Source organism: Manis javanica, chromosome 8 (genome assembly GCF_040802235.1).
Source record: "Manis javanica isolate MJ-LG chromosome 8, MJ_LKY, whole genome shotgun sequence".
Classification (NCBI taxonomy): Eukaryota; Metazoa; Chordata; class Mammalia; order Pholidota; family Manidae; genus Manis; species Manis javanica.
In genome coordinates, this window is record NC_133163.1 from 36,877,611 (window position 1) to 36,891,050 (window position 13,440).

At 41.8% G+C, this 13,440-nt stretch overlaps 1 protein-coding gene and 1 long non-coding RNA gene across 2 annotated transcripts in view; both read left to right on the top strand.

The window, feature by feature from the left end:
- The first annotated feature begins 1,382 nt into the window (after positions 1–1,382).
- LOC140843257 (uncharacterized) lies at positions 1,383–8,888 on the top strand. Its single transcript, XR_012120867.1, has 3 exons — positions 1,383–2,897; positions 4,633–4,767; positions 8,265–8,888. It is a non-coding gene; the product is annotated as an uncharacterized lncRNA (long non-coding RNA).
- A 4,445-nt stretch (positions 8,889–13,333) lies between these two features.
- Positions 13,334–13,440, top strand: part of WDR89 (WD repeat domain 89) — a 61,019-nt gene continuing 60,912 nt past the window's right edge. Inside the window, exon 1 of the mRNA XM_017664493.3 lies at positions 13,334–13,440. The gene's annotated coding sequence lies outside the window, so the exon portion shown is untranslated.

The following is a 13,440-nucleotide window of genomic DNA, read 5'->3' on the forward strand; positions in this document are numbered from 1 at the left end:
CCCTGCTGTGACAGATGGCTATAGGGGTAAGGCAATTAGAGTGAAGAAAGCCCAAATCCCACTGGGGATAGGGCATTTACCCCCAAAGGAGTATACTGTGTACATTTCTCCCAGCCCTGAATATATTTTGGGACAGATATCCTGCAGGGCCTGTGGTTACAGACCACTGCAGGTGAGTTCAGACTGAGGGTTATGTGTGGTAAAGGCAGTTCTGAGGGGACATGCTAAGCACCCACCTGTAGCTCTGCCTGTACCTTGGCAGGTGACAAATACTAAGCAGTATAAATTGCCTGGTGGGCACAAGGAAATTGGAGAATCTCTACAGGAGTTGGAGAAGGTGGGCATCATAAAGCCCACTCATAGTCCCCAGTGTGGCCAGTGAAAAAGCTAGACAGCTCCTGGCATATGACTGTGGACTACAGGGAATTGAATAAAGTCACACCCCCTTTGCATGCTTCTGTCCCCTCTATAGCAGCCATTATGGATACACTCAGTCATGAACTGGGAATGTATCATTACATTATGTTGTAGACCTCACTAATGCTTTCTTCTCTATTGACATAGCACAGGAAAGTCAGGACCAGTTTGCCTTCATGTGGGAAGGCCAGCAGTAGACATTCACTGTCCTTCCACAGGGATACCTCCACAGTCCCACCATCTGTTATGGACTTGCAGCCCAGGACCTGGCCACATGGAAGAAACTATAAACAGTGCAGTTGTATCACTACATTGATGATATCATGCTCAGGTCTGATTCTCTTTCAGATTTAGAAGAGGCAGTTCCTAGACTGCTGCAACATCTACAGGAGAAAGGATGGGCTGTGAACAGCACCAAGGTTCAGGGACCTGGTTTGTCTGTAAAATTCTTGGGGGTTGTCTGGTCAGGTAAAACTAGTTATTCCTGAAGTAGTTATAGACAAGGTCCAGGCTTTCCCTGCCCCTTCCACTGTGGCAGTATTATAAGAATTTATGGGTCTTTTGGGCTACTGGAGAGTATTTATCCTGCATTTGGCACAAATTCTGAAGCCCTTATACCAGTTGGTATGAAAGGGCATCAGGTGGGACTGGGATGAGACATGTGCAGCTACTTTTACTGCTGCTAAGTGACCAGTCAAGGCCATGCAGGCCTTGAATGTAATGGACTCATCAAGGCCCTGTGAGCTAGATGTTCAGGTAACCGAAGATGGTTATGGATAGGGTCTTTCACAGCGGCTTGAATGGACACACAAACCTATTGGATTCTGGTCACAACCATGGAAAGGAGCAGAGGTCTGGTACACCTTGATAGACAGGCAACTGGCTGCTGTGTACCATGCCTTGCTGGCTATGGAGCCTATTGCCAGAACAGCTTTAACCAAGGTAATAACCATTTATCCCATCGCAGAGTGGGTGCGAGATTGGACCCAAAGGCGACAGAGTGGCGTGACACAGATGCCTACACTGGCCAAATGGGGCTCATATTTACAGCAGCATAGCACCCTCTCTACGAGCCCCTTGGGTGGAGAACAACACTTATTGGAGCTAGTGACCTATACCAGTTGAAAGCAGAAAGAACTTGCTTTTATGCCATTTGTAGCCAAGAGTCCTTATCAGGAGGGAAAAACCCCTATTCCAGAAGATGCTTGGTATACAGACAGCTCCAGTCATGGGAAGTCCCTGAAGTGGAGGGCTGTGGCTTTCCATCCTAAGACTGAGACAATATGGATGCAGGATGGAGAGGGGAAGAACAGCCAATGGGCTGAATTGTGGGCAATATGGCTTGTGATCATGCAGGAGACCTTCTCTGTAGTTTGCTGCACTGACAGCTGGGCTATCTATCAGGGCTTGGTCCTGTAGGCTACCGACATGGGACCATGCCAACTGGATGGTTGGTCACTGGCCCCTTTGGAGGCAAGAGTTGTGGCAAGACCTATGGGCCTCTGGTCAGACTAAGACCATTGCTGTATATCATGTTACTGGCCATTTGCTTTTGTCATCCCCAGGGAATAATGAAGCAGACACCTGGGCCCAGGTGTGCTGGCTAGAAGGAAAGCCTGCCACTGATGTAGCCCAATGGTTACATCAGTGTTTGTTGCATGCAGGGCAAAAAACAATGGGGGCTGTAGAGAGACGTAGAACAGTTTGTTAAAATCTGGCCTGAAGTTGGACACCAGTAGTCTATGGGGCTGGTCAGTTCCCTTATGGACAGTGCTACAGCATTTGAATGAGAAGCCCCAAAAAGGAGCCTTAAGCCCTGTGGATATGCTAACACACACTGCTGTCTCTCCTATACAACTATATGTGCAAACCAAAGAGGAGTTACTGAAGCCAGGATATGGCCAGCTGAGCAACATCCTGCTGCCAGTCTCTACTGCATTAAACCCTGGAGACACTGTTGAGTGGACATGGCCCTGGATGTTTTGACACATGGACAGCAATAACTGGCCCTTCTGGCACCTTGGGGAAGGGGCCTGGAAGCTGGCCTCATGTGTAGTCCTGGGGTAACAGCAGAGTGGCCCCCAAAGATCACGGTAGTGTACCCAAAAACATCTAGGAGGTAAGAGCATCTTACGAGGAAGTTTTGTTTTATCTTTATGGCCAGTGCATGTACTTCTGGTAGCCCTATATATTGACCCACCTGTACCTCCCATAGGGAGGGGGGTGAAAGTCTGGTATACTAGACCAGGATGAGATCCCATTCCTGCCACTGTTCGATCACAGGACCACTCTCTTGCATGTATCCTACCTGATGGACAAGATTTGCCTATGCTGGTATCATTAAAACATGTATCTTTTCACCCTTAAGGTTATTTTCTTTTACAGTCCTTGTGGCCTGGATGTGCCCCCTGGCTGCAGCTGCTGTGTGATGATTGCTCTGAACTCTCCACCTCTTCAGCTACTGCCTGCCTGTGGAATGGGTAAGCTATGGACTTAATCTGCATAGGACTTTGAACCTAGCTGAATCCTCTGGCTTGAGGATTATTATGATTTTATTGGTGTTGCTATTGTATTATTAGTCTGGTTACAATGCTCCAGTTTTCTTGCCCAGGGACCACTGTGGAAGATGGGAAACAAGTATATTGTAAGGCGAGATTTCTGGAGGGGTGACCTGTGGGTAAAATTGCAATATTTCTATAATCTCTTGCCTGGCTTTAGTGCATCTCTGTATTAACAGGCATTTCCAAGGAATGGAGAGAAGTAGTCAATCTCCATATGAATGGGTAATTCCCTGGCTGAGCAAGGACTCATAGGGACCTGAGAGGTTGGGGGGGAGGATGTGCTTACTTCTGCCACAGCAGGAGAGAGATGAGGATGACTTCTTGTAAGCAATAAATGAGTTTTAAACTTTTTTTCTCCCTTTGACTGATTTTGGTTTCAGCTAGGTATTTTGCCCTGGGATTTCCCCTCCCCAGGGTTATACAGGCACAGGCTTGTGCACTGTGAGGGCACTAAGTTATCATTGGCTCTATAATTAACATCATTATCCGATTCGGTACTAGTCCTGCCTCTTCCCCAACTTTCACCTCTGCAAACTAAAAGGGGTAATAAAGTCCATCTTAAAACTGAAGCTAAAACACCACCATCTTGAAAAAAGTTTGGTATGGTGACTGGTATAAACCAGCTGGCAGTTGTCACAGGATGTTTGTAACTCTGGGGGTAAAATCCCGGGGAAAAAATACCTTTGAAGCCAAAATCAGTCAAAGGGAGAAATAAAGTTAAGAAACCCGATTTCTTACAGGCAGTGGTCCCATCTCTCTTTTGACAAGGCAGCAGCAGAAGAGAGGGCTCCACCCAACCTCTCTGGTCCAGATAAACCCTCACAATAGGTAATTAACTATTGATATGTAAATGGACTAATTCTCTCCGTTCCTTGGAAACACCTATTGATATGCAGATGCACTGAAAGCCAGGCAAGAGATTCTGGAAATCTTGCAATTTTACCCATAATGTTCTTACCACCACTCTACACTCTGGCTTCAAGGGCAGTCTTGTTGACATTTTCAAAAGCTCCAGAGCTGGTAGGCAGCTTGCCATACCTCATTACATGGTAGAGGCATGCAAGTGTAGATGTGAGTCTTATGTATTGGGCGACTTTTAAGAGGCTCTGAGTTTCAAGAGTTGGGCAAAGGAATATGGTACTTAGAAATGGAGCCAGAGGCTTCAAACATAACTTGTTAGGCTAAGGTCTCAAGGACTGGCCAGCTAAATGAGGCAGGGAATTAGGGAGGCAGGCTGGAATGGAGTTTGAAGGTAGGGCTGTTCCTTTTAGATGTATTTTACCAAAGAGTGGAAAATGGGTTGGTTTGTACATTCTGTATGCCTATACAAATGGACTGACACAAATAAGAGACATAATTGTAAGGTTGGAGGCAACAGAGGGAGGGATGAGCACATCGGACACTGATGAGTGCTAAAGTCCCCAGCTGCTGCCCCCTCCCAACCTGAAAAATGTGCCTTAGGCTAAACAATCCTTGCACTGCTGTAAATCTAAGCTCTGCCCCACCCACCTTCTTTAAAAACTCACTGCCTGCCCTGCTGAGCATGACTTCCCCAGCCTGTGACTAGCCAGACGGGGGAACATCGCCCAGGAATTGCACTCAAATAAACTGCCTGTCCCTTTGTTGCCTCTCGTTGCCTGATTATTTTGGCTAGAATTTATCTTACATTTGGTGCCAAAATCCTGGAAGAAGCGTGAGCATGGGGCCCCAACTGGCCACCGGCAGTCCTGCCTCCTCCTTCCCCGACCCGGGACCTCAGCCTGCTCTCCGCTGTGTGGATTATTTTCCGGTGAGTCCCTCAGGTTCCCCTCGTCTGTTTCCCTTCCTAACTGTTTCACCTGGTCCATCCGAAATCGTAGCTACTTCCTGGTTTGGGCATGCGGCCCATCTGCTGCAGGTATCCAGGATACCCACCCCTGGCCCTGCGGTGTGGGAGACGTCCCTCACCTAGGCCGTCTCCCCTGACTTGGCGCACTTGGGACGCTGGGTGCTCCTCTCAGCAGGATTAGTTGGGAAGTGGCGGAGACATGGGGAACCAGCCCTCAAAAGCAGAGGCTCAGACCCCGCAGTTGTGTCTCATTTCTAATTTGGCTACTCTATATTTGTCCCGGGAAGTTCGCAAACGGAAGCTAGTCTTTCTTTGCTCTAAGGCCGGGACTCAGTATCCCTTGGACAACCAATCTCGCTGGCCCCCTGAGGGAACTTTCGATTTTGGCATCCTCACCGACTTGACTAATTATTGCCACTGGAGTGGAGAGTGGAGTGAAATCCCGTATGTGTAGGCTTTTTGGACATTGTGCTCACACCCAAACCTTTACGTTAAGTGTTCAATGACCCAAGTTCTCCTAGTCTGATCTCCAGTTAAAGATTGTCAGGCTCTTACTCTGCCCAGTCCTTCTTCCTTTTCAGATCCGCCAGAAGACCTTAGTCTCCCATCTCTCTCAGCTCACTACCCCCATCCCTCTCCGCCACCATCTTTAAGTTCTTTGTCTTCCCTCATGTTGCTGCCATCTTAAAGTCCTACATTCTCACCATGCCGTCATCCTGCTCCTCTCCTCTTCCGGTGGCTACACCACCCCCTCTCCCTCTCCTTCTGCCTTCACCGCCCTCTTCCCCAACCAGAACATGCTCCTCCCGCCCTCCGGTTCCAGAAGCCACAGACAAAAAGCTAAAAAAAAAAGAAATCAATTAAATATCAGTAACTCAAATCTTTATATCAGTTTGTCTGTCTGTGTATATGTTTTTATATGAAAAGTGTTATTAACTGTAATCGTTATGTCTCAATTTGTATATTTGTGTGTCTAAGTGTGTAAATAAATAATATTTTCCTACCTCAGGATGGTATTAATAAAAATTGATTTAAAAACAAGCACTTGTGAAAATTGGGCATTCTAAAACTTCCAGGAAATCTAATGAAAAATATTAAGCATTAATGCTAATTTAAGTTTAACTGAAACAAACATGTCCTTATAGTTATCAGCTGCCAAAGTTTACTTAAAGTCATTTAAGTTAATGTTACCTGTTAAATATTTCAAAAAGATGCTTAAAAAAGAACTTGACTTTGTCTAATGTTTAGTAAAAGTTTTATAAGTAATCTAGCATAGTTGTATAACAAATAAACATCTTAATAATATTGTATTAATGTATAACAGTATATATATCTGCAGTCTGAGAATTTTTGTAGTAATGAAAATTCTTGAAGTTTTGCTAAATCATATAGATGCATTTTGTATTACATCTTAATAAACATCTTAATAATATTGTATTAATGTATAACAGTATATATATCTGCAGTCTGAGAATTTTTGTAGTAATGAAAATTCTTGAAGTTTTGCTAAATCATATAGATGCATTTTGTACTTAATGAGAAATTGTACTGTAAAGCACATTTCCAAAAATAATAAAATATGTTCATAACTGTATCAATCTGAAGAATGCTAGTGTAACAGTTTACAGTGGCCTATTTTTCAGTGTTCACTGAAAGTTAAAATAATAGTTTTAAGTTCTAATGAAAACTACTTAATATAATAAAGAAAATATTTCTGTATGCTAAAGATGTGTAAAATTAAAGCAAATAAGTCTCAATATTAAGTATACAGCAAAACTAGAATTCTTTGTTAAAACAACAAAGATTTATTTAGTCAACTGTTAATGTTAAAAGATTACAAAGGGTTTTCTAATTGTTTTATCAAAACAGTTCCTCATGCTTAAAGTCTCAATGAGTTGTCTGAGTATTTAAGAAAATGAAATCTTAATATCAAAGGACTAAATGTTAAACTTTGCTAATAACTGTGTAGCCTTCTGTATTTGCCTTTAAAATCTTTTATTGTCATTCTAGTTAAATAGATAAGTATTGTTTCATAGTAACTTTTTATTCTATTTAGACAAACGCCTTAAAAAAAACTTTAACAGCTTCCCAAAATCAAATTCAAAAAGGTGCTTTTATCTCTAGTTAACTCTGATATTTTCTAGAGGGCCCCTGAAACATGTCAGAGGAATTTTTTTCTCATTGGAGAAAGTATTTCGCTAATTTGGCTTATTTATCTGATATATATATTTACCTAGAAAGCACTATCAAAAGCAATGATGCTAAACTTTGTTACTGAATGTTTTGTGTTACAGAAATATCCAAATTTCCTTATGTGAACTGTCTTATAGTAAGCTCTCATCAGATCTTTAGCCATTGTCATTTGGAAGTCTTTTGTCATTTATAGTCACTATTTTATTACTCCTAAACTAGTAAAGAACTAGATATTAGCAGAACAAGTATTAGTTACATAAGATTAAGTAAACTAAAGATGATGATTTTGTAGCTTTTTGTTTCAAATATTGTTGATAAAGTGTTTTAAGCTTTTTCTCTTAAGCTGACAAGTTTAGTAAATAACTGCCTTTAAAAGCAGAATTGAAACTTTGTCTTTCTCTCTACCTGATCCCTCCAGAATTTAAAAACTCTCAGTGACTATTTTTATATTTCATGGCAGTATATTTATTTGCACAAGTAAAATAAGAATCTGCTTTCCTTGTAAGAGGACCAATTAAAAACACTAGTTATATTACCAAGGCTTTGACTGGAACATCATACCTGAGAGACACGTGTGTAAACTCAGATATGAACAGACAGCTTCAGAGAACTAAGATTGACTTTATAAAGCCAACAAAGCCCCTTAGAAGAACTGGCCTAGTACCTTGCTTACAGAGTTCCTAGCAGCCTTACCAAGTGAATAAAGAAGGTCACTTCCTGGCAGGTGCAGGAACCTCAATATGTCTTAAGAACCTCAAGAAGAGAGAAATTCACCCAGATATACAGGTACTGCAGGCACAACCTGATGGCAAGTCTAGCTTGGCTGTCTGGCCTCGAGAAAGAGGCCTTTAAAAATTCAATCTGAAATTCCTTACAAAAAGTTCCAGCAAAGCACATTAAAAAAATCCCATGCAATCAATTACTCTTCTTGCTGCCCTTATGCAAACAGTCAAGCCAACTGCTAATTATTTTCTTAATCTGGCTACTTCTAATAAAAATGAGGGTGATTTTAGAAAAAAGTATTGTTTCAATAATGCAGTCTTATCTATGCTAAATCCTAATACTAGTCATTGAGATGTAAACTTGATCCAGAATTCTAGTTTCCCCATGATACCTAGCTATGATTCTTGATTAGACTCTTCATATTTCTAGTTCTCATATTCAGCCATAGATTCTTAATCTCAAGTTTGTCCTTCCAGAATAGAAAATCCAACTCCAGATGTTGCTACTTAACCTAATAACACAATTTGTTCTATCTTGCCTAGAAGCCACAAAACTGCAAATAGTAATAGAAACAAAACCCAGAATAGAAGCACCAACCTTCTGAGACCCTCTCAACTGACCAGTGATGGAGACCTAGCTGCACCCTTTACTGTGCCCCCTCTCAGCATGAAGCAGCCAAAGCGGTCATCGCCCCTTTTCCCTAGCAGCAGTTAGAGTATCTGTAAAAGAGAGAATGAAACAGAGACCATAGGCTTAGACAGAATATGGTGAGAGCCTCTGGAAAAAGCAAGGCAAGATATTTGCAGTCAGAGCAATGTAACTACATGCTAAGAACCCTGCCCCCCCACCCACGACGCCTCTTGTCAGCTGGAAGTAGCCAGATTGAGTTGTCGCCCATTATGACCAAAAGGCTGGAATGTAAGGTTGGAGGCACCAGAGGGAGGAGTGAGCACATCGGACACTGATGACGTGCCAAAGTCTCTGGCTGCTGCCCCCTCCCAACCTGAAAAATGTGCCTTAGGCTAGCCAGTCCTCAGGCTGCTGTAAATCTAAGCTCTGCCTCCCCCTACCTTCTTTAAAAACTCACTGCCTGCCCTGCTGAGCATGACTTCCCCATCCTGTGCCTAGCCAGACTGTACATCGCCCGGGAATTGCGCTCAAATAAACTGCCTGGCCCTTTGTTGCCTCTCGTTGCCTGCTTATTTCAGCTAGAATTTATCTTACGATAATGTCAAACATGGTTCTCTGGAATAACTTCCAAGCCTAAAACCCCAGTCTCAAATGATCTGAAGTTCATCTATGTGTTTCTGTGAAGGTATTTTATAAATGGATTAAATCATGATCAGTAGACTTTACATAAAGGAGATTATCCTAGATAATTCGTTTTGGTCTGATTCGATAGTTGAAAGGCCTTAAGAGCAGAACTGAGGTTTCTCAGAAGAAATTCTGCCTGTGGGCTGCAACTTCAACTCATGTCTGAGTTCCAGCCTGACTTTCTTAACAGCCTGCTCTACAGACTTTAGACTTTCCCCCCAACCAACCCCCACAATTGTATAATTTCTTGCCAAAAATTCCTTTATATCTCCTACAACTCATTCTATTTCTCTAAGCCCTAACACAGTGACTGAACATAAGTATTTCTGAGTAGTATTGCATATAATTTGGATTTTCTATTTTAATTATAACAAGTACACATATTTTTATATCCATATAGGAGTGATTATATGGGAGGATTTACATATACATGTGTCCTTTCTGACTAGGCCCAACCCTGAACTCCCATGTCCTTCCTTGTAATATCCAGTTCTAGCAAGACTCCAGTTAAGTCAGTTTACCCAGAATCCCACCCCCCTCGATATATGATTGGGTTCCTCATCCTTCACTATCCCACAGATGATGTCTGATTACTTCAGCCTGCTTTCAATAAGAATACTCTTGAGTTGATCTAGCAAGAATTCCCCCTTACCTCTGATGCTTCCTCTTAGAAATTTTCCATCCAGTGATGCCTCCACCACACACACCCCACTCCCTGACTACAAACTCCTACTTTTCCTGTCATATTCAGAGTTGAGCCCAATCTGTCTGTGGGTAAAATTATAGTATTTCCAGAATATCTCACCTGGCTTTAGTACATCTGCATGTCAATAGGTGTTCAGAGGTGGAGAGAAGTATGGCTTTAGTGCATCTGCATCATTCCTCAGGGGTAGAGAGAAGTTCATCTCCATATCAGTGGGTAATTATGTGGGCAAGGAGGGCTTATCTGTACCCAAGAGGTGAGGGGAGAGCTGGTTTTGCTTCTGCTGGAGCAGGAAAGAGAGAAGGGCTCGGACTGCAGTTTGTAAGCAATAAATGGGTTTTAAGCTTTATTCCACCCTTTGATATCAGTTTTAGAGGTATTTTACCCCGGGATTTCCTCTCCCCGGACTTACACTCTACTACTACTAAAACCCACCACAGTAACCCCCCTTGAATAAAGTCTGCTTGACCATCTTTAACAATAATCAATAATTTTTTCTTTAACACCTCTAGGCTTTTTTTGATCATGATTCTCAATAAACATTTTTTGACCATTTACTCCTATATACACATACACACACACACACACACACATACGCACATACATATAGATTTCAAAAAGTTCATATAGTTAATCCTTGAACAACATGGGGGGCACCAACCCCCCATACCCACAATAAAAATTCACATGTAACTTTTGACTCTCATAAAATGTAACTAATAGCCTACTATTAACCAGAAGCCTTACCGATACCACAGTTGATTAACACACATTTTGTATGTTTTATGTATTATATGCTCTATTCTTACCATAAAGCTAGAGAAAAGAAAATATTAAGACAATCATGAGGAAGAGAAAATGCATTTATAGTACATTATAAAAACTGTATTTACTGAAAAAAAATCTGTGACAAGTGGACTTGTACAGTTCAAACCTGTGCTGTTCAAGGATCAACCATACTGTTATATCATGTAAACAATTTTTAAAAACACAGAAATGGAAGGAAAAATGTTGAGATGAAAAAGTAAATACAAATAGGTTTTAATATTCTCTTATCACAAGAATCATCTTTCATTTATTGTACTTTGAGGTCCTTCTTTAAACTGTTTCCCAGCAAGCAGTATAAAAGATAATTTCAGGGGTCACCTCTTAAAAGGCAGTAATTGGTACCTGTGTGAATTTCTATTTAAAAATTTTCAACAAATGAAATAACTAAGTTTTTTCTCTTTAAAGCAGAACACTGGGAGTTTCTGAGAGGTCCAAAAAAGTAAATACTTAGGACAGTTAATAATCAGCCAATATGCTCACAGCTCAGTCACTCTGCTGATGTATCACTGCTAACCACAGTAGCAGCCTTGAGATCTGTAGTTTTTAATGTTTTTTGTTCTTAGTCATGAGATAGGGACTATGGGCTTGGACAGAGTAGGGTGAGGGCTTCCAGAAAAAGCAAGGCAAGATATTTACAGTCAAAGCAATGTAACAATGTAAAGTCCCTATCGAAACTCTGTGTTAAGCATCATGCAAAGTCAAGGTCACACTAATTCTCTAGGGTAAAGATACTAGTCTAGGAATATAGACATCTTCAGTGAGATCAATTTAAGGCCAAAAGGCCAGGAGCAACTTGGCCTGGAGTCCTGGCCTGGAGTGTTTGAGTGTTCCGCAAGGGTATCTCAGCATAACCCGTGACTTCACTGTAAACAGCCCTAGCAAGCAGACAACCACCCAGCCCACCCTGGGGGCAGGACAGATGGTACAAGTCCATACCCTAAGACCTCAGTTCCCAAAAGTCCTCAACTGCCTATAAATCCCCTAAACAACGCACCACCTTGGGCTCTCTTGTCCCCTCCTGGCGTGAGCCAGGAGCTCTTTCCTCTCACTTTATTTCTAAATAAAAGCCTCTGCCCTTGCTCTACCTTGAGTGTTTGTGAAGCTCATTCTTCAGCTTCATGAACAAGAACCCCAGCATCAGTCATATCAATTTTATATCCCATATCGACTGTTTTAAAATAGATGACAAACGAAAAATACTGCCAAATGCTAATTAATAGAAAGTATTAAAAACAATAATTCCGCATTTTTGCCTCATGGTGATTTTTTCCTACCCATATTATTTCACTGAGTACATCACATAGAATATTACAAGGAGAAATATAGTGGTAATTATACTCCATTTCTTCTTTAGTTCTTCATTTGAGAATAAAAAGAAATTACATTGCCCAGGTTACTTTTACAAAAAGCCTGAGGTCTTCTCTCATCAGTTAGATACAAGACAAAATATTCTAAATATAATTTGATGTTTTAAAAAAAAATACAATAATTCCAAGCATCAGTCATAAAAGCAGTTTTTGTTTTGTTTTAATTCTGTGAAGTGTACTTAATTTTAAATCCTGGGGAAACCTTGCCTTAAGGCAAAATTAAGGGATACCCTATCTTAAATCAACATGTCTCCATAAAGGCTGAAAAAGTACTTCATAATACAACCTCCAGTAATACGTGTGTGTCTCCTGATACTGGTCATGCTTGATATTTTAACTACAGACAGCGGTCAGTTCTACTTGTCATATCAACACATTTATGTAAGCAGCTACTACCCGTGTCAAAATAGTATATTTAATTCCTAAATTTAGGATCCTTTTCAAATTATTTTCGAATAGACACTAACATGAAAAAGACTGTTTTGTTGTAATAGTAAAATTCTAGGTTTGTAAAATTTTTGCTATCACTCAATATGTTCATTATGAACATCTAGCAGAGAGCCAGGCACAGTAGTAAAATGTTTGAACACTAATATTTATTCTTACAAACATACACGAAGTTATGCATGAAGTCTTTCCAGCTTTCCTAAACGTCCTTTGGCTTTAATGGTGCTAAGTGAAAGGATAAAATGCACAACAGGAATACATTAAAATGCACAACGGAATACAGTAAAAGTGAACGGATAACTGTGAGAAAGAACACAGTATCAACAAATACCTTTAAAGGCCAAGGACCTGAGCTTCCCAGACTACAAAACCCAGAGTTCCCTGGAGTGGAGGCGGAGCTGTCTCCAAATTGCTAACTGTGTCAGCCAGGGGACACGGCCACGCCAAAAAGGGCGTGAAGGACTGGTTTCCAACACTTAGTTCACACTTAAGTTCTAAGCGTAGGTGGATGTTTCCGTGCCCGATTCTAACTGCTATTTCTCACCGGCAGGAGAAGCTTTCTAGTTACTTTAACAATTCCCTACCCGAGTTTGTGTGATAAGTTTCAGCGTCTGACCGCCGAAAGACATTCACATTATCCGGCATGTACGGAAAGCCCCAGACGCCGAAGGAAGAGACAGAAGCCACTTTATTCTTGGCCTTTATTGGTCAGGCAGCCGCGCAAACTTTCTTCACAACCAATGAGTCGTTGAGCCTGCCGTTAACATAACGTAAGGGCGATGGTGTGCGACGCTATACAAAAACTGGGTCTACGTAGGCGCAGACCTCCTGTTTTCGTCCAATCTGGAGAGAGGCCAGCCCTTGCGTGATTCCTCGCGCCTGTCTGTCCCGCCTCTTCCGCTTTCCCTATATCCCGCCTCTCTGCTGCTGACCAATCCTCTGCCCTTTCATTTGCATGTTCACTCAATCAGAGAGGTAGAGGGTGGGTTCCGGTCGCCCTGTCTACGTCGTGACGGAGCTCGCGTTCTCTCCTGCGACTGTTGTAGGCTTGCTACAGAG